Source organism: Triticum dicoccoides, chromosome 4A (genome assembly GCF_002162155.2).
Source record: "Triticum dicoccoides isolate Atlit2015 ecotype Zavitan chromosome 4A, WEW_v2.0, whole genome shotgun sequence".
Lineage (NCBI taxonomy): Eukaryota > Viridiplantae > Streptophyta > Magnoliopsida > Poales > Poaceae > Triticum > Triticum dicoccoides.
The window spans coordinates 254,770,905-254,798,255 of NC_041386.1; positions in this window are offsets into that span (position 1 = coordinate 254,770,905).

Here is a 27,351-nt window from a genome sequence, read left to right on the forward strand (position 1 = left end):
TCATTATTCTCTGCATTTGAAGACCGAAGAAGAGTTTTACCTCCATATCTTATCCGTTCTCCTAGAGATTCGTGGTTCTAGTTCAAGGCCATCCTCTCATAATTATTTTCTATTGTGGGAATTCTTTTCATCCTTCCGGAGCAATCCAGTAGTCTTTTCAGTCTGATTATCTGGAGCCCATCATCTCAGAGTTATTCATTCCAGCTTTCAGCTCTCATTCTCTAAATTTTACCAGTGCATCGATCTAATATCCTCTAATCAGTGCATGATCTCTTCGTTCTCTCATATATAAATTCTCTCAAGCACCTTCATTCATTTGCTAATTCTTCCCGGTGTTTTCTTTATCTTCTCTTCGTTCATTTTAATTCTTATGGTGGTTCATTCAAGAGTTCTCTTCATTCGTTATCATATCAATTTATTCGTTGTTTTCAATCCTTCTGGTGGTTCATTGAAGACTTTCTCAAGTTTGCGCTATATCTATCTTAATCCTTTCTACGAGAATAAGTAGTATGCCAAATCCATTGTTTGTCATCAATTTAATTGGTGAAGGATGAGCATAAGGTAATTCTTATTCTTGTTTCATCCAAGTGATTAATTCCTTACTCCGGAGGTTCATCAAAATTATTGTTTTTCTTTTGATCATCTTTTCTTTCTCGAAGATCCAAGCTCTAATTATCACGAAGATCCATCTAAATCATTACAAGGTTTCACCTTGTGTTTTCAACTTCGCTTTCTTTTCGTTATCCTTTTGTTACCGGAGTTCTTCATGGAGGTTCTACATGATGGTTCATCAAGGATTTAATTCCTTCTCGAAGTGTTCATTGAGTTTCTCTTCAGAGGAGCTCAAGTATTCCTCTTCTTGCATTCGATAGTGCAATTCTTTCTACAATATCATTTGAGGTGGTGTTATGTCATTCTTGATAATTTTCTTTCATGTTTCATGATTCAAAAGTTGTCAGGAATGTGATATTTAAACCCATCATTTTCTCCCTTGGAGTTATTTTGGTATAGATTTCACGTAAAGCCTTCCTTTGGGATTGTTGCTAATTATGGTGCTCATAAATGACCCAAATTCTTTAGTTACCCTCCTAGTGAATTAAGTTTCTCGTATCCTTGTTCATATCAATCCAATCTTTTATTTCCGTTAGTGGCAGAATTTCACCTCAGTTTTGAGATGTTTTCCTTAAGCCCACATCAAGCTTACTCTTTTCGTTGTTGGTTTTTTCCAACAACTCCATTCGACTCTTCTCCTAAAGATGCTTTTCAAGCTCTTTTGAGTTAGAAGATGTTGTTTTCGCCTCCGTTATTTTGATTCCATTCTTACTTTTGTTCCGGGGGCATTGTGATGTTGCTCTCTTCAACCCATCATCTTGTTTGTCAAGATCATGTTCAGTTCCTTCCATTTTCAGTCGAAGTGCTACCCAAATTATACCATTCTTTTCCCTCTCTATCTTGTTTTTAACCGGAGTGTTGTGCCCTTCCCTCAACTTCTTTTAGTTTTATCAAGTCTTTCATCTCTTTTCAACCGGAGTGATGTCCGAATTTGTTGTTCCTTGTTCCTCTTTTGCTAATGGAGTGTTTTCAACTTCGTCATCTTCGTTGTATTCTTTTCTCGAAATGGCTTAACCTTTTCAACGTTCCTTGGTCTCACTCGTTTGTCGTAGAAGCAACTTAGTTTTACCTCTCCTCTTTCCTTTTTCGTTTTCCCTCCGGTGCCATTCTAGATCTCGGGACGAGATCCTCTCGTAGTGGTGGAGTGTTGTGACGCCCCGAGACCGATGTGCCATGTGTCTTCCCGTTATTCGTTGTTGTTGCCATGTCATTTGCTTGCGTGTTGCATCTTATGATGTCATCATGTGCATTGCATCATCATGTTTTAAAACTTGCATTCGTCCGGGTTCTCTGAGTTCTCTCTGTTGTCCGTTCTGAGCCCAACCACACTTGTACGCGCCCGCGGCATGTCCGAAATTGTATTTTATAAGTGGCCGGAAAATGTTCTCGGAATGGGATGAGAGTTGGCGTGCGGTCTTATTATAGTGTAGGTAGACCGCCTGCCAAGTTTCATCGCGTTCGGAGTTCGTTTGATAGCCGAACTGTTAAACTATAGCGGCATTATAGCCGGTACTTACGTCGGACGTTTTCGGTCTCCGGAAACAGTCGCCGAGCCTCTCCTTTTTGTCTCTTCTCAGACCTTGCCTTCTGCACTATCTCTCACCGCCAGGCCCTACCTAACCTCTCTCGTCAGCCGCGGACCTCCTCCCGCACGCGTCCGAAATCTGTCCCGGACCCGACCCAGACTGTCGCCACCGTTGGATCCGGATCATCCCCAAACGTCTACAAAATATCACCGTTTTATTATTTGGACTCCCTAGCTATATTATTCGCGATCGTCCGATTATGATCGGAGGGTCCAACCACAATCCTATTTCCATATATATAGTCCAACTCCTCCCAAATCAAGCCAACCCTAATTTCTAGGGGGTTTGTCCCATCGCCGCCGCCACTCCACCAAATCCCACTCGGGATCCATCTCCTCCTCGTCTTCCCCACCTAGCCAACCACCATCCATCTCAGATCCGCCTTCCTCACCTCGCTGCCAGCCTCCTCTGCCCGAGCCGCCACCCCGTAGTCCTTCGCCGGCATCCACCATCGCCTTGCCTCTGCCGCCTTCACCGAACCGAGCCGCCACGCCGGCGACCCGCCGACCACCACCCCGGCAAGCCAGGCCACCAGAGGGACACCTCACCCTCGTCGGAGCACCGCCGCCAGTCTTCGTCGCCGCCACAGGAGCTTGCCGCCGCCATGGCCACCTTGTTTGGGAGCAAGCGCGCCGGCGTCCTCCTCATCCTAGCGCCGCCTCATCCCCGTGAGCCCGTTGTGTGCCTGCCCGAGGCCCCGAGCAGGAGAGCTCGGCCTCGCCTCCTCGCATCGTCGCTCTGCTCCGAGCATAGACCGCGCAGCCGCCACTGCTCGTCCATGGACAACCACCCAGCAGCTCTGCATCGAGATCTCCGCCCGGATCAGCTCCTCCTTTCCCCGTCCGCATCACCGGGATCGCGCCAAGTCTGCCGCCGTCTTCTTCTTCTCGGGAACGAGCTCGAGACCTGCATCCTGTGGTGCCTCCTCGATCGAGCGCCGCCCTGTGTTGACTGCGCGCCTCCTGCCTCCCGCACGCAGCAGGCGAACCTCCGCATCCGGCCAAGCTCCACTAGCTGCAGGCCATCGTCGGGACACGCCAGCGCCAAGTCCAGCTCCCTGCGTCCTCTGCTTCACAGCAGCGACGAGACCTCTGCTTCTTCTGTGTTGATCGCGCATCCCCCACCTATTCGTTCGATCCAGCTGCCTCGCCTCGAGCGGCCTCATCTGTGTGTGGCCCGCAAGTCGCGTGGCCCAGCGCCTCTCCCTCGTCTCAATCTGGGCCTGGCCCAGCTCCAACACGTGCGGGATCCAGCAACTGGCCTCCCTCCAACTCCTGGGCCGTGGCCCATGGTGAGCAGTGCTCCCATACCTCTCCTTCTCTATTGGGCCGGCTAGGTTTGGCCCGAGATGTGTTTTTTTCACAGAACGTTTTAGCTAATTTCCAGAGAACACAGATTTGCAGAAAACCCCTTCTACTTCATGCATTCAATAACTCTCAAACCGTGCATCCAAACTAAACAAACTTAATATGAAAGATGCTTAGAATTTTATCTAGTTTCATAATATGCCACTTTCGTTCATGTTAAAATGTTTAAACTTGCTATTTGTATTAATTTGTGTAAATGATATGCTAAAATGGTTTAATTCATAACTAAATAACCGTAGCTCCAAATTTAATAAACCTTATATGTAAATGGGGTAGAAAAATGCCTAGTTTAACATGGTGGCCTCACTTTGCTTGTTTAATAACTCTAAAATTATGTTTAGGGCAGAACAGTACCATAACCAAAATATGCACATGAGGATTTTACCAGAATTGTTGTTCGTTACTTCCGGCCTTGTCGGGGAAACTGATCCACGAACATCTATGGGGCCGGCGGACCGAGCCCCTTTCGGTTCGGCGGGGGGCGGAGATCACACGAAGAGCAGATCGAGGCGAAGCACATGAGCAGTTTACCCAGCTTCGGAGCTCTCCGGAGAGATAACACTCCTACTGCTGCTTGTTTGATTATCTTGTGTTCTTGCTCCAGAGAGAGAGAGCGTAGTGTTTTTCTGGGTTCCGAACCAGTCGAACCCCCTCTACGTTGCGCATGGGCCTCCTTTTATACGCTAAAGGGGTCACCGACAGGTGGCAACGTAGAGAAGGGTACAAATGTAAAAAGTGAGGTGGTTGGTACAGTTACTTGTACAGTGCACCCTACCTAACCCTGACGGCAGGGGACAAGGGCATTAAATGCCCGTATGAGTCACCCAAACAGTGCAGAAAAGGACCGTTAGGGGCGCCACCGTTCGCCACGATGGCGATCTTGTCAGCTTCGCATGCCACTGCGCACCACTGGCTGCACAGCCTCCCGCCACACGCGCCTGGAGAGGCCCCCAGAGCGACACGTTGGTGGATGCGCTGGAGCGTGGGCAAAGAGTGGCCGCCTGCCGCGGCAAGCGCCTTGCCGCTGCTGTTATCTTGTCGGGTCCGGAAGCTTGTCGCTCACCGGGCCTCGAGGTACCTTGGTTGGTCTTCACGGCAAGCTCCTCTTGCCGGGGCCTTGTTGCCTTGCCGGAGCGCGTGGCGCGTCGCGGCAAGTTCCTTGGAGTGCCTTGGTTGGCCTTCCCGGCAAGCTCCTCTTGCCGTGGCCTTGTCTCCTAAGCTTAAATACTTTGTTCTTGAATGGCTCCAAGGGAACCACGGAGGATCTTGGCGTTCGCCCGGAAAGCCTTGCCGCGGGGTGCTGCAACTGCCCGTGCACAAGTTCGGGGTACTAGGGTACCCCTATTCTAGTACACCGACAGGCCTCATTTAACCTTGACTAGATAGGTAGTTTTACTTTGCTTCACCCTCTTGCCATGTTTAACAACATTTAATATTGTTGGGTACATAAACGAGAGAGAACTAAATAAGTCATGTGGTGTTTTCTTCAATATGCAACTCCGTTGCATAAGGAGCTCCACTTAATTTGTAGGATTGCTTGTGCATTTTGCCATGCCATGCCATGCCTCTTTAAACCGGACATGCATCATACTTGTTTGCGCATCATGCCATGCTTATGTGATGCTTGTTTACCATGTTGTTTGCTTCTTTCCGGTGTTGCTTCTTCGGGTTAGTTCCGTTAACGTCGTGTTTGTGAGGACCCGTTCGACTACGTCCTTTTGTCTTCTTCATGGACTCGTTCTTCTTCCTTGCGGGATCTCAGGCAAGATGACCGTACCCTCGAAATCACTTCTATCTTTGCTTGCTAGTTGCTTGCTCTTTTGCTATGCCTATGCTGCGATACCTACCACTTGCTTATCATGCCTCCTATATTGTTGAACCAAGCCTCTAACCCACCTTGTCCTAGCAAACCGTTGATTGGCTATGTTACCACTTTGCTCAGCCCCTCTTATAGCGTTGTTAGTTGCAGGTGAAGATTGAAGTTTGTTCCTTGTTGGGACATGGGGATGTTGTTCCTTGTTGGAACATGTTTACTTGTTGGGATATCACAATATCTCTTATTTAATTAATGCATCTATATACTTGGTAAAGGGTGGAAGGCTCGGCCTTATGCCTGGTGTTTTGTTCCACTCTTGCCGCCCTAGTTTCCGTCATATTGGTGTTATGTTCCCGGATTTTGCGTTCCTTGCGCGGTTGGGTGATAATGGGAACCCCTTGACAGTTCGCCTTGAATAAAACTCCTCCAGCAATGCCCAACATTGATTTTACCATTCGCCACCTAGCCTTTTCTTTCCCTTGGGTTCTGCAGACTCAAGGGTCATCTTTATTTAAACCCCCCCGGGCCAGTGCTCCTCTGAGTGTTGGTCCAAACTAGGGTCCTGTGCAGCGCCCCCTCGGGGAAACTCGAGGTTTGGTTTTAGCTGTATGGAGAGCTCATCTGAGTGTGCCCTGAGAACGAGATATGTGCAGCTCCTATCAGGATTTGTCGGCACATTCGGGCGGTGTTGCTGGTTTAGTTTTACCTTGTCGAAATGTCTTGTAACCGGGATTTCGAGTCTGATCGGGTCTTCCCGCTAGAAGGAATATCCTTCGTTGACCGTGAGAGCTTGTGATGGGCTAAGTTGGGACACCCCTGCAGGGATTTGAACTTTCAAAAGCCGTGCCCGCGGTTATGGGCAGATGGGAATTTGTTAACGTCCGGTTGTAGAAAACCTGAAGTTGACCCTAGTTAAAATTCATCAACCGTGTGTGTAACCGTGATGGTCTCTTTCCGGCGGAGTCCGGGAAGTGAACACGGTGTTGGAGTTATGCTTGACGTAGGTTGTTCTAGGATCACTTTTTGATCATACTTTTATCGACCGTGCTTTGCCTTCTCTTCTCGCTCTCATTTGCGTATGTAGCCACCATATATGCTAGTCGCTTGCTGCAGCTCCACCTCATACCTTTACCTTACCCATAAGCTTAAATAGTCTTGATCGCGAGGGTGTGAGATTGCTGAGTCCCCGTGACTCACAGATACTTCCAAAACCAGTTTGCAGGTGCCGATGTTACCGAGCAGGTGAAGCAACGAAGCTCAAGGAGGAGCTCGATGAAGGTCTTGTCCTTTATGTTGTTTCGTTCTAGTTGATCAGTAGTGGAGCCCAGTTGGGGTCGATCAGGGACCGTGTCGCATTTGGGGTTCTTCTTTTATTTTGGTTCCGTAGTCGGACCCTGATTATATCTGGATGATGTAATGCTTTATTCATGTAATTTTGTGAAGTGGCGATTGTAAGCCAACTATGTATCTCTTTCCCTTATGTATTACATGGGTTGTGTGAAGATTACCTCACTTGCGACATTGCTATCAATGCGGTTATGCCTCTATGTCGTGCTTCGACACGTGGGAGATATAGCCGCATCGAGGGTGTTACAAAAGGCTTCATACAGACAGAAGACTCACCTGAGTCGCACTAACGCAAATGTTTTGCAGGGTAACCATACTTAGGCCTATGAATCTGAGCGCGTTTCATCAAACTGCCATGTCCATAAGACCAAGAACTACTCTGCTTATTCTTATGAGTACTATTGTCCACCTACAAGACTATTTGCTAGGGCTCCAAAGCCAAAGTTCTCAGATGATGCACTTAGACTCATTGCTTCGAAGCCACCCTTGAAGATGTGGGTGGCTAAGAAAGCTTAACTCTTTTTACAGGAAAGGGTCTCCAGCCGAAAATTAAATGCGTCTGAAGCTACTGCTGGGGACCTTAAACATCTTGTAGGGTGCAATATCAAATGTCCAAATGGTCTTATTATGTATTTTGTTCCTAAGTCGCTTGCTACTTTCCCTAACAGTCCTAACCTCGATCTAAGCTTTCATAATCCACTTGCTCGTCAAATGTTTATGCTTCACAATTCTCTTCGTGAAACCTATCCCCCTAACTGCACTGTAGGGTATGACACTAGCTGCTTCAGAATGGATTATTGATAGTGGATGTACTAATCACATGACTGGCAAGCGAAGTCTTCTCATGGACTCAACCTTACGTCCATCTGACAAGAGTCACATCACATTTGCTGATACTGGTAAAAGCAAGGTATTGGGTCTAGGTAGAGTTGCAATCTCAAGGGATCAGCACATGGATAAAGTGATGCTTGTTGAATCCCTTAGTTTCAACTTAATGTTTGTCTCAATGCTTTGTGATTTAAACATGATTGTGATGTTTGGAAAATATCGTTGCCTTGTTCTAATGGAATCTGACAAGTCTCTAGTCTTTGAAGGGTATCGGAAAGATGATTTGTACATGGTAGATTTCTCGGCAGGACCACAGCTTGCCGTATGTCTTCTTGCAAAAGCTTTAGAATGCTGGCTCTAGCAACGGAGGCTAGGGCATGCTGGCATGAGGAATTTGCACACTCCTGCAAAGAAGAAGCATATCATGGGCATCGAGGGTGTCATGTTCAAGAAGGATCACTTATGCGGTGCTTGCAAAGCCGGAAAGATGACGAGGTCCAAGCATCCCTCGAAGACAATCATGACAATGACTCAACCCTTCGAACTGCTACACATGGACCTCTTCGGTCCCACTCACTACTCAACTCTTACTACTACTGCTTGTCTCTATGGCCTCGTCATTGTTGATGACTATTCAAGATATACATGGGTGCATATAATCATCTACAAGACTGAAGTGCAGGATGTCTTCAGACGCTTCGCCAATCAAGCCATGAACAACTATGGCGTCAAGATCAAGCACATCAGAAGTGACAATGGCACTGAATTCAAGAACACTAGCCTCGACACTTATCTTGATACTTTGGGCATTACTCATGACTTCTCAGCTCCGTACATGCTGCAACAGAATGGCATCGTGGAACGCAAGAACATAACACTCATTGAGATGGACCGGACGATGCTCGATGAATACAAGACTCCAAGAAAGTTCTGGCCTGAAGCCATTGATACTGCATGCCATATCATCAACCGTTTTTATCTTCACAAGCTTCTGAACAAAACATCCTATGAGCTCCTCACTGGTAAGAAGCCAAATGTCAGTTACTTTAGAGTATTTGGTGCTAGGTGCTGGATCAAGCATCCACATCACACTTCAAAATTTGCACCGAAAGCACATGAAGGTTTTATGCTTGGATACGGAAAGGATTCGCACTCCTACAGAGTCTTCAACCTCTTTCACTATAAAGTGGTTGAAACTGTGGATGTGCGGTTCGATGAGACTAACGGCTCGCAAAGAGAGCACCTGCCAAATGTGCTAGATGAAGTTCCATCCAGTGAATCCATCAAGCTTATGGGAACTTGAGAAATCATACCGTCTGAAGCACAGCCCGAAGAGGAACTCATCATCTCTGCACCTGATGAACCTGAAGACAATGCTCAGCCTGAAGACAATCCTTCTAACGATGACAATGATCAGCAAGAGCAAAATTTTCATCCTGTTCATCCTCGTGTTGCAAATGAAGTACAAATTGAGAAAATAATTGATAGCATCAATGCACCTGGTCCACTCACTCGTTCAAGGGAAACACAACTATCAAATTTCTGTGGGCACTTCGGTTTCGTATCAATATCTGAACCCAAGAAAGTTGATGAAGCCTTCATGGAACCTGAATGGATTCAAGCTATGCAAGAAGAGCTTCAACAATTTGAGCTGAATAATGTATGGGAACTGGTCAAGCGTCCTGATCCTCGTAAGCACAATATCATAGGCACTAAATGGATATATCGCAACAAGCAAGATGAGCATGGTCAAGTTGTCAGAAACAAGGCTCGTCTCGTTGCTCAAGGATACACTCAAGTTGAAGGAATTGACTTCGATGAAACATTTACTCCTGTGGCTAGGCTTGAAGCTATACGCATACTGCTGGCCTATGCAAATCATCATAACATTCTTCTGTATCAAATGGATGTGAAGAGTGCCTTTCTCAATGGCAAGATTGAAGAAGAAGTGTATGTTGCACAACCGCCTGGCTTTGAAGATCCAAGACATCTTGACATGGTTTATAAGCTCAACAAGGCACTGTATGGCCTCAAACAAGCCCCTCGTGCTTGGTATGACACACTCAAGGACTTCCTAAAGAGCAAAGGCTTCAAACCTGGTTCCCTGGATCCCACGCTCTTCATGAAGACATATGATGGTGAACTATTTGTGTGCCAAATATATGTGGATGACATTATCTTTGGCTGCACTAATCAGAAATACAGTGATGAGTTTGGATACATGATGCAAGAGCAATATCAGATGTCCATGATGGGTGAGTTGAAGTTCTTCCTTGGTCTTCAAATTCGTCAGCAAAGAAATGACATCTTCATATCTCAAGAGAAATACCTCAAAGATTTCCTGAAGAAGTTTGGAATGCAAGATTGCAAAGGTTACACGACGCCAATGCCAGCTAAACACCATCTGGGTCCCGACGGCAATGGTAAAGAGTTTGATGAAAAGGTATACCGCTCCATGATTGGTTCTTTGCTTTATTTATGTGCATCTAGGCCAGATATTATGCTTAGTGTTTGCATGTGTGCTCGATTCCAAGCGGCACCAAAGGAATCGCATCACTTAGCGCTGAAGCGAATTCTTCGATATTTGGCTCACACCCCAACACTAGGATTATGGTATCCAAAGGGCTCAGAGTTTGATCTAGTTGGATTCTCGGATGCTGATTATGCTGGTGACAAGGTGGATCGCAAGTCTATATCAGACACATGTCATTTTCTAGGATGATCACTTGTATGTTGGTCTTCAAAGAAGCAGAACTGTGTATCTCTCTCCACTGTTGAATCTGAATACATTGCTGTTGGGTCTTGCTGCGCTCAGCTTCTATGGATGAAGCAAACTCTCAAGGACTATGGCATCCATCTGAAACAAGTACCACTCTACTGCGATAACGAAAGCGCCATCAAGATTGCCAACAACCCAGTTCAACACTCAAAGACAAAGCACATTGAAATTCGTCATCACTTTCTTAGAGATCATGTCTTGAATGAAGATATTGATATCATACACGTCAACACTGAAGAGCAACTGGCAGATATCTTCACAAAGCCCTTGGATGAGAAAAGGTTTTGCAAGTTACGGTGTGAGCTAAATATCTTGGAATCCTCAAATGTCCTGTGATCAGGCACACATCCTAACACTTATGCATGTTGATGACTTAGATGTGCAACACATGAAGTAAAGTATATCTTCAATCAATGAAGACTTACATTCTGAGTGTGAATACATTAACGTGAAATTTGACTTCGGAGCGCCACGATAATTGTGCGCCATGTCTGGGTCTAATACTTCCTATACGGTGGGTAACGCCACCACCAAATTCTTCCTTTAGAAGTGTTTTTCTCATGGCGTTACTTTTTGCAAAGTCTTCACACTTGATTTGTCTTCAACATTGATTTGCTTTCTTGATTATGTTCACAATGTTGACTTGGTATATGCATATATTAAGTGTTCTTCCTCTACAACATTCACTTATAGCTATGTATTTTCATTTGAATCTTTTGATCTAAGCGAATGTGATCGGACCCTAACCTCTCTATGCTTCTACCTCAAATCTATCTATCCAAATCATATGCATTCTATTGAAATTGTCAAATGTCTTCTCTGCGTCCTTGTCAGCAGAAGACACAGAGACAAACATTTAATCTATTTTAAATGCTTAATCCTTATTGCCTGAAACCCGGAGAATCTAGAACGACCGCCCGACAATCCAGACGGGCGTGGGAACATGGAACTGCTTTCAATGTGTTGCATGTTCGCCACATGTCCCTCAGATGTGAACTGCCAGGGGCACCTGCGTAATTTCGCTGTGCCGTTCTTTTCCTTATAAATACATGTCCCCTCACGGTCAAAAATCCTTCTTCCACCTCGTCAAAACCCTAGCGCTAGCTCTCGACGACGCCTGCGGCGAAGCGCTTAGGTGCCGCGACTTCACCGACGCTGTCCTCACGCCGGCCGCGGACATCGTCTTCTCCGCCGCCGCCGTAGGTGTCCTCCGTCGCTAAGTTAGGGCACGATGGATCGAACTGCTCGGTCTCCTACTCTTCCCATCTAGCAGTTCATCGTGTGGTAATTAAAATATCACTTTTTACCGTCTTTTGATCTAATCGATTCATCTTTCTTCACCAAAAGTGGTTTCTGTGACTACGAACTTGGATCTATCTAGTTCTGCATCTCATATTGTGCCTAGCATCTTCACTTATGCATCTAAACTAGTTAGATTCCTCACTTGTACCTATTCTTGGATTCGTAAAAATCTGGAACCAACGTCAAACACATAAGTGAATGTCTTCGCTTATGAGGTCAATGTCTTCAAACTGATTTACCTTCAAAATCTTCTGAGAGTGCATATGACCTCTTCCCCTTCCCTCGCATCTTTACTGCTGTCACAGGTACATGTCCGTGGGAGAATCCCTTGGTTCTCATAGTCTGCATTCATTTGCAGAATTCTTATAGCATCATATCAACTCTCCCTAAGCCAGTTCTTGTCTGACCAAGAAGCCTTTGTCAGTGCTGAAGCCATACAGTTTGAACTTCATGGCTTCGCAAAAGTCAGTGAGGAAGGGCAGCAGACAGCGCCGCGGGGAAACATCAAAGGATTTGCCAGCTGATGTGCATGAACTGTACAAAACCGATCCTGAAGAAACCTATAATGAACGCAAAACTCGAATCCAATGGATCCGAAGATATTGGGCCAAGCAATGGTTTAAGTACAGATTCGTCACCAAGGAGTATGCTGAGAAGAATGCTATCAAGCGTCCCTGGGGAGATATTCTCTATAAAAATCTTCAACCCAAGACCAGAACTGAAGCCATTGCTCAGGGTTTCTTCCCTTGCATGGTCCGTGGACCTCAACCTACTGATGCTCATCCCACATCTCTGCTATGGTGTCGGGATGACAATCTGCTCAAGTGCAACTTTCAGTTTGCCAAGAACTCGGCCAAGGAGAACAATAAATCTTGGGGATTAGAATTCAATCCTGTCCCCTCTACGCCTCGTGCCAATGGCACACGCGAAGCTGAACCAAATCTGGTTGGGCCCTTCTATGACTTAGAAGGTCTCATCACTCATATCATGGTTCAAGGGGCAGGTGTGGATCGACCTGCAGATGACGCTGACTCTGATTAAGTGCCTGCACCTCTGAAGCCGAAGAAGTAGAAGCAACCCAAGGCTCTGAAGCCTTCATATCCACTAAAAGCTTCACGAGTGAAGCCCTTGGCCACCGCTCCACCTGCACCAAGTGTGCAGTCTGAAGATCTCTCTCGCGTCTCCAAGACCGAGATGAAGAAGAAGAAGCCTATGCACTCCTCCAGTCCTGCTCTGACCCCTGCTTCCATTCTGAGAAATGAGGCCATTGATCTATCAAGTGACGACGATCTTACCCATGACGCTCTTGAGCTGTTGATTAAGAGCATGCAGCAGGCGGAAATCTTCAATGATCTTCCCCTCTTCTATGTTGAGATTCTGAACAAGTTCATCGATGACTGGTTTGACAATCCAGAACTCAGTTTTGACGATCTACAACTTCCAATTGGCCTCAGCGTCTCCTTCAACAGCACCATTGCTTCTGAGTTAGCTCTTGCTCATAAAATTGTTGAGCTGAAGCACAAGATTGATTTTGAAAAGGCTCAGTTCAAGAAGCATATGGCCAGGCTTAGTGTGAAGGATGTGCGGAACTTCAAGATCATGCTACACGAGCTCAAGGAAGCATTTCTCAAGAAACATGCTGAAGCCCAAGGTTCTCATGAGCGCATGAAGAATCTTGCTGCCAAATGTGTTCAAGGCTACAATGAAGCTGAAAAGCGCAAGGCCTTGGGGCGACCAGGCATCGACCCCAGAATGGCTGCCAAGAAGAAGAAGAAGCCAGCTGTGGCAGAACCAGAAGCATCAAGGCATGAAGAACCTCACATTGTCTTCCTAGCCAATATGACAGGCTCGAAGCCTAAGGTCCCCACAGTGGCTTCAGAATTCAAGAAAACTAGAGCAGCTGAAGCCAGAAAAAGGAAATATCTTGAAGCATCTGATGACGCACCCTCAAAGAAGAAGCACAAAACCAAGAAAGATCGGGCTGCTCCCACAGATCCCCTTGTTGTCGAGCCCATCTCTGTTGCTCGTCCTGAATCCACGCAATAAGAAAGACGTATGATAGTTCATGAGCCTGCTTCCACAGAGGTTCCTGAAGCTGAAGATATTCCAGCTGTTGACCCTACCGCAGCTGAAGACATTGGTCACCACGACAATGTAGCAGATGATGAAGTACTTCCTCAGATTGAACAAAATGTGGTATCATCGCCTGTGCTCACGCACATCGAGCTCATCAGCATTGGTCATCCTCTGACGCCAATTGCTCAGGATGCATCGTGGGATGATCACCCACAACAACAAGACACCCCAAGTACTCCCCAACCACAAGTCACCTCACCAGTGCAAGATGACGATGACTTTAAGGCCCAACCAACTCCATCTCCACAGGCGTCTCCAGCATTATGCAGGCTTCGCAAAGGACCAAGGCCCCAAGTCACTCTTTCGAGCGTTCCAGAAGGAGAAGTGCACCACCGATCTGTTGCATGTCAAGTGTTCCCAAAAGCCACTCCAATTGTGAATGTCTCTGAGTCTGAAGCCAAAACGGCTGAAGGTATTCCGGCTGCATCAGCCGATGATAAAGAAGAACCAAGAGTTGAAGAAGAACGAGTTGCAACTTCCCCAGTCCACCAAGATGCTGCTCCCGAGGAAAATGTGTCCAACCCTCCAGCCACACAAGTGGAGGTTGAAGCTAACATCACCACCAACAACAACACTACTGACGACACTGATGTCGTCATGCCCGAAGCCAATAATGAAGCACCTAAAGCCAATGTGGCCCCTGAAGCCAATGCTACACCAGACGTAATCATTCCTCCTGAAGCTATTGTGCCACTTGCAGCCCATGTCAATGAAAATGCCAATGCTCCTGTACCCCCTCCAAGACCTCATACTATTGAGCTGGCATTTGATCATGGTCAGCCTGTTATGGTCCGATGGCCCATTCTGGTTCCTCCACCTGCTGCGGGTCCACAATTTGACTATCATCTCGAGCACATGCCTCAAGTCCAGAAGCCCAAGCCAAGACTTCGAAGATTCCCAGGCACTGCAACCTCTCCTAGTGAATGACTTCGTGGCACATAACACCTTCTTCAACAGCGCCAAGAACCCATACTCCAAATCTCGCATCTCATCGGATCGGTTCTGGAGCTATCAGCAATGCAGCTACTATTCATGTGTCTTATACAATCAAGGGCGCATATTTCCACATATGCGTCTCGACACTGAAGCTATAGTTGGCCTGCCCTGTCTAGAAGAAGCGTTGGATTGCTTCAGAGACGCTGGACTCTTGCAATTTGTCACAGACAAGGAACACTAGAATGAAGAGCTTCTATTACTGTTTTATGCAACTCTTCACATTCGCGGCTACAACAGGGATCCAAAGACTTGGGTCCTTGAGTGGATGACAGACAATGTCCATCATCAAGCCAAAGCTCTTGATATCATTGAGCTCACAGCCCTGCCCACTCCTGGTGAATACTATGAACCAGGTTGTCAACAACACCAGAATGCTTTGGAGAGCATTTTTCAGAAGCCCGAGCCCAACATGAGCCAGATGCTCAGTATGATGAAGCCTTTGCCTCTAGATGTTGAATATCCACAGGCGTTCTTTGTTGAAGACCTTGAGTATCTGCCACGCACCATCTACCACATCATACGGCGAACTCCCTGGCCTATCAAAGGACATTCTCCAGTTGCAAAACTTGAAGGTACAATGAAGACATTGGTCTTCTATATTCTCAATGGCAAGAGCTTCAATGCACAAGATTTCTTCATTTGTCAACTGGCAGCATCAGGCTCAGACATCTTTGGACTGAAGTTCTATGCTCCATGGGTCATGCGCCTCATCAATCTTCACTCTGCAATCAACTATCAGCCCTCTGCACGAAACCATCTTGTCTTTTTGCTGGAGGTCAATCTGTCTGTTGATGCCATTTACCCTGACCATGCAAATGAGCCGCTATGTCTTCACAATGCAGACCATCAAAGCTTCACTCAGCCTATTCCAAGTCATCATGTGCCCAATGCTATCACTCGTGTTTATCCATTGGCAGACAATACTCGTGCCCCTCTTCAAGCCAACACAGAAAGCACTATTGCTCAAAGGCCTCAGAAGTGCTCTCGTGTTCTAAATGACCGAGAACTTCTTGTCGCACTTCATCAAAAGCAAGATAAGCATCATGACTGGCTGAAGCGTCAAATGCATCTCTTGGTTGATGTCAATCGCATTCATAATCTTGCCACCAAGAACGCATTTGTCTCCCATGAAGCCTGTCGGCGATCTTGGAAGAGTCTGACACTTCTGTGCTCTGAAGATGATTTAAGAGACGATGGCTTCATTGAGAGATATAAGTTTGATTCAACGCCTCCAAGGAATGCAGTTCTGCGACGGACTCCATCTCTTGAAGACTCTAAATACTCCTCTTCAGCGGCTACTGTAAATGCCAGAGTCATCAAGGATGAAGATGATGTGACTTCTCCAACGTCTGCATCGCCACATATCGACACTGTGCCGAGTTCTTCTGCACCGCCAAGCGCCAATGATGACCCTGCTGCTTCACCTACTCCCTCTAGGAACGAGTAGAAGCTCTATGTCTTCAAACCTTTTTGGTCCTTACTTACAAAAGGGGGAGAAGCATATGAGTTGATAGTCTTCAAGCGGGTCCATATGGGCGGTTGCTTTATGTTTTTTCCTAGTGTCTACAACTCTCGCTTTTTGATACATTTGGTTCTTTGAGTTGTAACACTTAAACTTGATGGTCGTCTGCTACGTATTTGCTATTCTGTGATGTGATGATAAATACCGCATGTGCGATAATAACTTCCGCACTTAGGTCATTTTGCAGACGTCCATTTTTCATTATGCATGTCATTATCTTCGTTATATCAAATCATGCATGATGAATTGTCATCATAAGTTGAAGAGGATCTCCACAAGTACAACCTGCCATGTGCATTTGAATTCCAAAAGCAAATTACTTATATGCACATGTTCAGGGGGAGCCTTTGCCACTTATGAAGACAATACCCTATCCTTTACAATTTCACATATTTTATTCCCCGTTGAAAACTTCAACCAGTTTGTCATCAATCACCAAAAAGGGGGAGATTGTAAGTGCATTTAGTGCCACCCCTAGTTGGTTTTGGAGTATTGACGACAAACCTAGTTGAGGGACTAATGTGTTTGTGAGAATTGCAGGATAACACAGGTAGAAGTCCCTAATTGATTCGGTTTTCCTACCAGAGATGACCCCTAAAAATGTATGAAGACATTGAAGTCAAAGGTCGTATGTGAAGACATTCACATTGAAGACTATGTCAAGAGAAGACATCACGTGAAGACTATGGAGCGCGAAGACTTAGTTGTTTCGTCATTCTTTTTCTTCTTTGTTGAGTCATAGGAACCACCGTACTGTTAAGTGGGGTCCAAGTAAACCAGTCAGAATGACTGAAGTGATGCTTAACCAAAATCCTATGTCTTCGAGCGAAGACAATGAGAGCAAATCTTATCCAGAGCTGGATAAGTCAGATTTGCTTGTAGCTCAAGTAAAGTTGCCGTGTGTGTTTGAAATCTAACTGTTGGAACACGTGTCAGTTCCTTAGTGACCCAGGGTCATTTCGGACAAATCAGGTCGGGTTGCCTAGTGGCTATAAATAGCCCACCCCTACACCATAAATTGCTTGGCTGCTCAGAGTTAGTGCACGGCTTTTGTCGTTTGAGAGCAACCCACCTCGAAGCCTTTGAGAGAAAGATCCTTGAGAGGACAAAGCCCTAAACACCCAGAGCCAAAGAGTGTTAGGCATCACTTAAGTCTTCTTGTCTGTGTGATCTGAAGACTTATTACACTTGAGGACTGTGAATCCTCCAGCCGGTTAGCCGTCGCGTTCTGAGCATCGAAGAGTCATTGTGGATCGCCGGTGAACAAAGTCTGTGAAGGTTTGGAAGTCTACCTTGAAGACTTACGAGGGTAATTGGGCGAGGACTGGGTGTCCTTAGCTCAAGGGGAATAAGATGAAGACGCAGTCTTCTGAGTTGAATCTCAGCCTCCCTAACCAGACGTACAGTTGTCACAGCAACTAGAACTGGTCCAACAAATCATTGTCTTCAACGAGCCACAGGTTCTATTGTTCCCATCTCTTTATTTGCAGATTGGTCCTTGTGAAGTCATTGCCTGTTTGCATTATCTATTTGTCTTCATTGTGTGACTGCTTGTTCTGATTGGCTTCATACTATCTTCCATCCTGATCTATACTGCCTAGTTGCTATTAGTCTTTGTGCTTTCATTTCATTGAATACTTGACTATGGCTTGCTTAGTGTAGTCTACCTTCCGCTGCATGGTAATAGGTTTATTTCTATCGTTTGTCTTCAAAACTTCCATGTTTTGAAGACTTTCATAAAAATCGCCTATTCACCCCCCTCTAGTCGATCACTAGCACTTTCAACTCCTTCTTTATAAAGATGTGGGTCATCCCAAAAGTAATGCCTCAAATCGTAGAAGAACTTTTCTTTTGCTGCTATGTGAAACTAGGTGGTATAAACTTAGAAACAATGTAATTAGCATAATCAGCATACCATGGAGCAGTATGAGAAGCATTTATGACATTAATTTGCTCATCGGGAAAGCTATCATCAATAGGAAGTGGGTCATCAAGCACATTTTCTAACCTAGACAAGTTGTCTGCAACGGGGTTCTTAGCTCCCTTTCTATCAACAATATGTAAATCAAATTCTTGTAGCAAGAGAACCCATCTAATAAGTCTAGGTTTAGCATCTTTATTTTCCATAAGATATTTAATAGCAGCATGATCAGTGTGAATAGTTACTTTAGAATCAACAATATAAGGTCTGAACTTATGAAAAGCAAATACAACTGCTAAGAATTCCTTTTCAGTAGTAGCATAATTTATTTGAGCATTGTCTAGGGTTTTACTAGCATATTGAATAACATTTAATTTCTTATCAACTCTTTACCCTAGAACAACACCTACAGCATAATCACTAGCATCACACATAATTTCAAATGGTAAATTCCAATCAGGTGGCTGAACAATAGGTGCAGAGGTCAATGCTTTCTTAAGTATTTCAAATGCTTCTACACAATCATCGTCAAAGACAAATGGTATATCTTTTTGTAATAAGTTAGTCAAAGGCCGAGAAATTTTTGAGAAGTCCTTAATGAACCTCCTATAAAATCCGGCGTGACCAAGGAAACTTCTTATACCTTTGATGTCCTTGGGGCATGGCATCTTTTCAATAGCATCAACCTTGGCTTTATCAACCTCAATACCTCTTTCAGAAACTTTATGCCCCAAGGCAATACCTTCATTAACCATAAAGTGGCACTTTTCCCAATTCAAGACAAGATTATTTCTTCACATCTCTGCAAAACTCGATCAAGATTGCTCAATCAATCATCAAAAGAAGATCCATAGACGGAGAAATCGTCCATGAAAACCTCACAAATCTTTTCACAAAAGTCAGAGAATATAGCCATCATGCATCTTTGAAAGGTAGCAGGTGCATTACATAAACCAAAAGGCATACGTCTATAAGCAAAAGTACCAAAAGGGCAAGTAAATGTAGTCTTCGATTGATCCTTGGCTGACACAGGTATTTGAGAGAAACCAGAATAGCCATCTAGAAAGCAAAAATGTGTATGTTTGGATAATCTTTCTAGCATTTGATCGATAAAAGGTAAGGGTAATGATCCTTTTAGTGGCCTTATTTAATTTGCGGAAATCAATTACCATCCTGTAAAATGTAATAATTCTTTGAGGAATCAATTCATCTTTATCATTAGGAACGACAGTAATACCTCCCTTCTTAGGGACACAATGGACAAGACTTACCCACTGACTATCAGCAACGGGATAGATTATACCTACCTCAAGGAGCTTTAGTATTTCCTTTCTTACCACTTCTTTCATTTTACGATTCAGACGTCATTGATGATCATGAACTAATTTAGCATCTTCTTCCAATTAATTTTATGTTGACATAGAGTGGTACTAATGCCCTTAAGATCATCAAGAGTATACCCAATAGCTGCACGGTGCTTCTTCAAAGTTTTCAATAATCTCTCTTCCTCATGCTCTGAAAGGTTAGCACTAATAATAACAGGATATATCTTTTTCTCATCAAGATAAGCATATTTAAGAGTACCAGGCAACGGTTTAAGCTCAAACACGGGATCACCCTTGGGTGGAGGAGGATCCCCTAGGATTTCAACAGGCAAATTGTGTTTCAGAATAGGTTCCTGTTTAAAGAATACTTCATCTATTTCCCTTCTTTCATTCATAAACATGTCATTTTCATGGTCTAGCAAATATTGTTCTAAAGGATCACTAGGAGGTACGACAATAGAAGCAAGACCAATAATTTCATCCTTACTAGGTAATTCTTCTTCATAGTGTTGTCTACTAAACTTAGAGAAATTAAATTCATGAGTCATATCATCTAAACCGATAGTAACAACATCCCTTTTGCAATCTATGGTAGCATTAACAGTGTTCAGGAAGGGTCTACCAAATATAATGGGACAAAAGCTATATTGTGAGGAACCAAGAACAAGAAAATCAGCAGGATATTTAGTTTTCCCACACAAGACTTCAACATCTCTAACAATTCCCATCGGTGAAATAGTATCTCTATTGGCAAGTTTAATTGTGACATCAATATCTTCTAGTTCAACAGGTGCAATATCATGCATGATTTCTCTATATAGGCTAATAGGTATTACACTAGCACTGGCACCCATATCACATAAGCTATGATAACAATGATCTCCTATTTTAACAGAAATAACAGGCATGCCTACCACAGGTCTAGGTTTATCTTTAACACAAGGTTTAGCAATTCTAGCAGTTTCATCACAGAAATAAATAACATGCCCATCAATATTATCAAACAAGATATCTTTAACAATAGCAATATCAGGTTCAACTTTAATTTGCTCATGAGGTGTATAAGTTTTAATATTGCTTTTACGAACCACAGTTGAAGCTTTAGCATGATCCTTTATCCTAACAGGAAAAGGTGGTTTCTCAACATAAGAAGTAGGAACAATATGATCATTAGAAGTGACAATCTTTTCTTCAACTTTAATAGGTGCAGCTACTTTTACTCTATGGGAGGACGATATTCAAACCACTTCTCCTTGGGGAGATCAACATAAGTAGCAAAAGATTCACAGAAAGAAGCTACTATCTCAGAGTCAAGTCCATATTTAGTGCTAAATTTACGGAAAACATCGGTATCGATAAAATATTTAACAAAATCAAACCTAGGTGTCATACCTGACTCCTTACCTTTGTCGAGGTCCCAATCTTCAGAGTTGCGTTTAATTCTTTCCAATAAATCCCATTTGAATTCAATAGTCTTCATCATAAAAGAGCCAACACAAGAAGTATCAAGCATGGTGCGATTGCTATCAGAAAGCCGAGCATAATTTTTCTGAATAATCATTTCTCTTGAGAGCTCATGATTGGGGCATGAATATAACATTGATTTAAGCCTCCCCCAAGCTTGAGCATTGCTTTCTCCTTCGCGAGGCCAAAAATTATATATATAATTGCGATCACGATGAACAAGATGCATAGGATAAAACTTCTGATGAAATTCCAATTTCAATCGTTTGTAATTCCAAGACCCCATATCATCACATAGCCTATACCATGTCGATGCATCTCCCTTCAAAGATAAAGGGAAGACCTTCTTCTTAACAACATCTCCTGGTACACCTACAAGCTTAAATAATCCACAAACTTCATCCACATATATTAGATGCTCATCAGGATGCTTTGTTCCATCTCCTAAAAAAGGATTAGCTAGCAGTTTTTCTATCATACCCGAAGGAATTTCAAAGAAGACATTTTCATTTTCAGTAGGTTCAGTAGGTTGAGGAGCAACTCTTTGCTCTACTGGTCGGGGTGAAGATACCCCGAACAAGCCCCTCATAGGATTACTTTCCATAGTAACAAGTGACAGTAAATTTCAGCACACTATATAAATTTTTCCTTACCAAATTCCACCTACCAAAGGTGCTTCACTCCCCGGTAACGGCGCCAGAAAAGAGTCTTGATGATCCACAGGTATTGGGGATCTATCGTAGTCCTTTAGATAAGTAAGAGTGTCGAACCCAACGAGGAGCATAAAGAAATGATAAGCGGTTTCCAGCAAGGTATTCTCTGCAAGTACTGAAATAAGTGGTAACAGATAGTTTTGTGATAGGATAATTTGTAACGAGCAACAAGTAACAAAAGTAACTAAAGTGCAGCAAGGTGTCCCAATCCTTTTTGGAGCAAAGGACAAGCCTGGACAAACTCTTATATAGAGAAAAGCTTTCCCGAGGACATATGGGAATATCGTCAAGCTAGTTTTCATCACGCTCATATGATTCGCGTTCGGTACTTTGATAATTTGGTATGTGGGTGGACCGGTGCTTGGGTGCTGTCCTTACTTGGACAAGCATCCCACTTATGATTAACGTCTATTGCAAGCATCCACAACTATAACAAAAGTATTAAGGTAAACCTAACCATAGCATGAAACATATGGATTCAAATCAGCCCCTTGCGAAGCAACACATAAACTAGGGTTTAAGCTTCTGTCACTCTAGCAACCCATCATCTACTTATTACTTCCCAATGCCTTCCTCTAGGCCCAAATAATGGTGAAGTGTTATGTAGTCAACGTTCACATAACACCACTAGAGGAGAGACAACATACATCTCATCAAAATATCGAACGAATACCAAATTCACATGACTACTAATAGCAAGACTTCTCCCATGTCCTCAGGAACAAACGTAACTACTCACAAAGCATAAACATGTTCATAATCAGAGGGGTATTAATATGCATATAGGATCTGAACATATGATCTTCCACCAATTAAACCAACTAGCATCAACTACAAGGAGTAATTAACACTACTAGCAACCTACTAGTACCAATCCCGGACTTGGAGAAAAGAATTGGATACAAGAGATGAACTAGGGTTTTGAGAGGAGATGGTGCTAATGAAGATGTTGATGGAGATTGCCCTCTCCCGATGAGAGGAGCATTGGTGATGACGATGGCGATGATTTCCCCCTCTGGGAGGGAAGTTTCCCCAGCAGAACAGCTCCGCCACAGCCCTAGATTGGTTCCGCCAAGGTTCTGCCTCGTGGCGGCGGAGTTTCGTCTGAGAAGTGTAACATCCCAAATTTTCAATTTGGAATGTTATACATTAGAGCATCATGCATATCATATTTTATTTTGCATTTTGGTTGATCCTAGGAATTCTACGCAACTCAATGACCCACAGAGAGAGTTGGGGATTTCATTATTTTCATATTTGAGTTTTCTCAAATTTTGAGAATAGGATCATTTGATTTTATTTATTTTATCATCAATTATTTCTATTACAAAAATATGAGAGAGGGAATAAAATGGCTTTCCCAAAATAAAGAAATATTGAGGATTTAATAATAAAATCAAATGAGATTTTATTTCGGAGTTTTCCGGTGTTTTATTTGAATTTAGGAAAAAGTGCGTTTTTCAAAATTGCATTTAGGTCCCAAATAAATGTTCACCTTGTGCGGCTTGATTTTAGAAGCCCGTGAAAATTTATTTCGGAATTTTTGGAGTCCGTTTAGTATTTCTTTTTATTTTTCTTCCGAGAAGAATAAAAAAACGAACCGACCTACGGGTCGTGTCCGACTAGGACTCCGGCCCGAGGGGGGGCCTTTATAAGCCGGGGCAGCCCACCCCGAGGGAAACCCTAGCCAGCCCCAGCCCAGCCGCCGTCGCTGCCGCGCCGCCGCCATCGTCCGCCGCCGCCGCCGCCGGATCCCGCCGCCGAGGTTCGCCGCCGCCTCGTTTTCCGTGCCGTCGTAAAAAAAGAGAGGAAAAAAAATCGGCGTTCGGCGTTTTTCTTTTTCTCGGATTAAATCCGCGTCTGATCGCGATTCCTGATCTGATTTTCGTTTTAGTATAACTTTTCGCTCGTTTATCGGAATCAGGCGATTCAAGCGCCTAGAGATTCGTCTCGAAACCCTCTATCCGTTTAACCAACTTAAACAAGATTTTGCTACTGTAAAATTTGCCCTAGATCCAGATTACTAGAACGAAGTTGTTTTCTTTCGCTGTTGGATTTTCGTTGCTTCGTTCGATTTGATTCTTTTTGCCAACCAGAGTTCTTAAGTTGAACCTTCTGGTTAGATCTCTGATTTGAGTTTTACCTGTGCATTAGATGAGTACTTATTGTATGCTTGTTTGTTTGTTTGCGATAGAATACCCAGAGTGCGCCGCCTGTTACTTCGAATCGTTAGGTTTCGCGGATCATCAGCAAGGCAAGTAACACTTTGATCATACCTTTTCTACTACCCAGTTTTATTGCATTAGATCAATCCTCACACATTGCATGATTAGGATCTAATTAAATTGTGGGATGGGAAGTAGATGAGGTAGTACCTATTACCTGTTTATTATCAAACCTTTGGGAGTTACTTCTACGTTTTCTTATTATGCCATGCTATGCTAGTAGACGTGGATTGGGTGAGTGATATCCATGATAGATGTGAGATTGTTAATTAATGGTTTATCTAAGGTGGCAACTTAAACACACATCTGGGTGGATTGAGGCACCTGGGTATTCCAGGACTTGCCTGTTTTCTTTTGGACCGCCACCCAGGCTCAAAGGATCAAGAGACTATTCATACTAGAAACTTCTGTGTGCAGCCACAAGCTATTATGGGCTCTAGCATAGTTGACTAAGTCGTGCGAACTCTTACAGTGGTAGACTAGCAGATGTAGGGCATGTAGGTGGTACGGTCTACCCGATCGTAAGGTGCTAGCACTTTTGAAAGACTATGTCTCGGTCATCCGTCTTCTCAAACACCCTGTAGTGCGAGAAACCAAACGGAGGCGATCGAGTCTTGTGGGGAAAAGTGCGCAAACCTCTGCAGAGTGTAATAAACTAATCATGGTTAGCCGTGTCCCCGGTTAAGGACATCTTGAGTATCTAGTACTTGGATTATCATGTGAATCTCAACATGTTACTCTAAATTAATTTTGTTGGGTTATGTTTAATGATGATGCTTAATTGGGATTGAGAATGTTGTCAACCATTCTCAATGTTTAACAACCACCATGATAGTAATTAAATTTTATTCCTTTGAAGTAGGGAAAAAATGGCTTTACGCAAAACTGTAACCATAGAGCTTTCCACCAGTCAAATATGCATATAGTATAGCTGTTTCATTCCATTACTCTCTATGTGTTACCTTGCCAGCATATTCCATGTGCTGACCCGTTTTCGGGCTGCAACGTTAATGTTGCAGACTTTTCAGACGACGATTAAGGAGTTTTTAGGTCGTGGTTCTATAGTCAGTGATGCCGTTGGAGTTGATGGACTCATTTATCTTCCAAGCCTTCCGCTGTTATCGTTATTAGATGGCCTTAAGCCATATTTATTGTAATAAGTTCTCGTTTGAGACACTCGATGTAATAAGTGTGTGATTGCTACTCTTCTATAAATCCTCCGAGTATTGTGTGGTGTCAGCATTACTGATCCAGGGATGACACCGGAGCACAGAGATCAGACTGTTTGAGGTCTGGTCGCTACAAGAAGATGGCTTCTTATTTTTTTCCCCATCGAAAGACTTCATAGAGCAGAAGATGGCCACCGGAGGGCCACCATGGGGCCCACGAGCCTCGTGGGCAGGGTGTGGCCCCCGGGTGAACTTCTTCCACTGAATATTTTTCATATATTCTGAAAACGTCTTCCATGAAGTTTCAGGACTTTTGGAGCTGTGTAGAATAGGTCTCTAATATTTGCTCCTTTTCCAGCCCAGAATCCCAGCTGCCGATATTCTCCCTCTTTATGCAAACCTTAAAGAATAAGCGGGAATATGCATAAGTATTGTGACATAATGTGTAATAACAGCCCATAATGCAATAAATATCGATATAAAAGCATGATGCAAAATGGACGTATCACTTTCCAAGTTCAAACCTTCACTGGTGCTTACTGGCAGCTCAGCCTCCTCGCCGGCTACCCTTCTTCTTGCAGCGCCGCCTCCTCGCCGGTGACCCTTCTTCTTGAAGCGCCGCCTCCTCACCGGAGACCCTTCTTCTTGCAGCGTTGCCTCCTCGCCGGCGACCCTTCTTCTTGCTGCGGGGCCTCCTTGCCGCCGACCCTTCTTCTTGTTGTGCGGCCTCGTCGATATGGTCAGGTAATCCAAACCCCACCCACACCATCCTCCTCCTTTCCCGTCCCACATGCCCTGACTGATAGAGCGACACCTTCCACCGAAATCACTGCCCCCTCCTCCAATTAAGCGCCGCCCACAGCCATTTTACACGCAGTATAACATGGAGCTGAGAAACATGCGGCCGCATGCACGAATGAGGTCGCTATGGCTGCCATGCGTGCCGACCGGCAGATCTTGGAGGAGCACCTCGTCTTCGAGGCCACCGTCGACACTGCCGCGCGGTTGTCTACTTTAAAATACAGTCTGTGATGTTTTCTCAATGCCACCTCCAGTGCCTTCTAGTGATTTGTCCTCTATAATGTTAATATGCAATCTGATGTTCAGTTAACAGTTTGGTACTCTGGAATGTAATGTTCAGTTAATACTTTGGTCCAACAATTGCTACATTTCGTAGTACTTTTCTCAAGCATTCTTTGTTTTGTTAACCGTCTTATCTTCTAGTACATGTTTCTATTCTGCAATGTCGTGCTCAGTTAACTATTTTGGTTCATTTGGTCTGCTGTCCATTTAACTGTTTGGTTCAGTTCTGCAATTTGATTTTCATTTGTTGTGGGTACAATTTTGTATTGTTATGTATGTGACTCCAATCGAATTTGGCTGTATTCAATACATATTCTACTGATAGTATGGCAACTCTCAGTTAACCTGATCAAGATCTTCCTTATGTGTGTTGCTGGGAAACAATGGGAGACACTATGGTTTACCATTGAGGTTTGTTCAAGCAGGGTCCTTTGGCTAATAGCACATTATTGTGCAGTTGCAAGAACCAATCTAATATTTAGGTTTCTTACAATTTGGTCTTACACATGTAGGTCCTGCTGTCAGAGGCTTAGACCCACTTTTCGACCCATTTGCATATGGGGAAATGAGATGTCCAGGAATATCAGTCAAGTCAAGAAACTCAGGAAGATTGTTAGGATGAAGAAACTTGCGACAAATAATAACAAGATCTTTGTTTGCACAATGAAGAAGACATCAGTCAACTATAGGATGGTACCAACTCTTTTACCTTGTTTTTACCCCTTGCGCCATTTCAAAATTTACAACATCGATTTATGCATAGCTTTGTTTTCAGTACTTTTCAAAGCAGTTCACCGATGATTACCTCTCAAACCACCTGCATGGTCAAGAGGCGAGGAAGGTATTCATTCAACACCCATGGTACAATATTGAAGTCTTGCTGAAGAGGACGAAGGTTGGGCGGGCAATTATCCATAGCCACTGGCCTAAAGTTGCAAGGACATTCAACCTCACTGAAGGCTCAATATTTGCCTTCCGCTTCTGCAGTTTCCCAGATGAGATTCATCTGTCTATTTACCGTGTATGATGCTACTTTCCAAAGGTTTTTGATGATGCATGTGAAACTTGGTGATGTTGTGTAATGGCGTAACTGAGTGCTGAAGCTATCTGATGTAATTCGATTATGAAATCATGGTTGCTTTTATACAGATATGAAATAT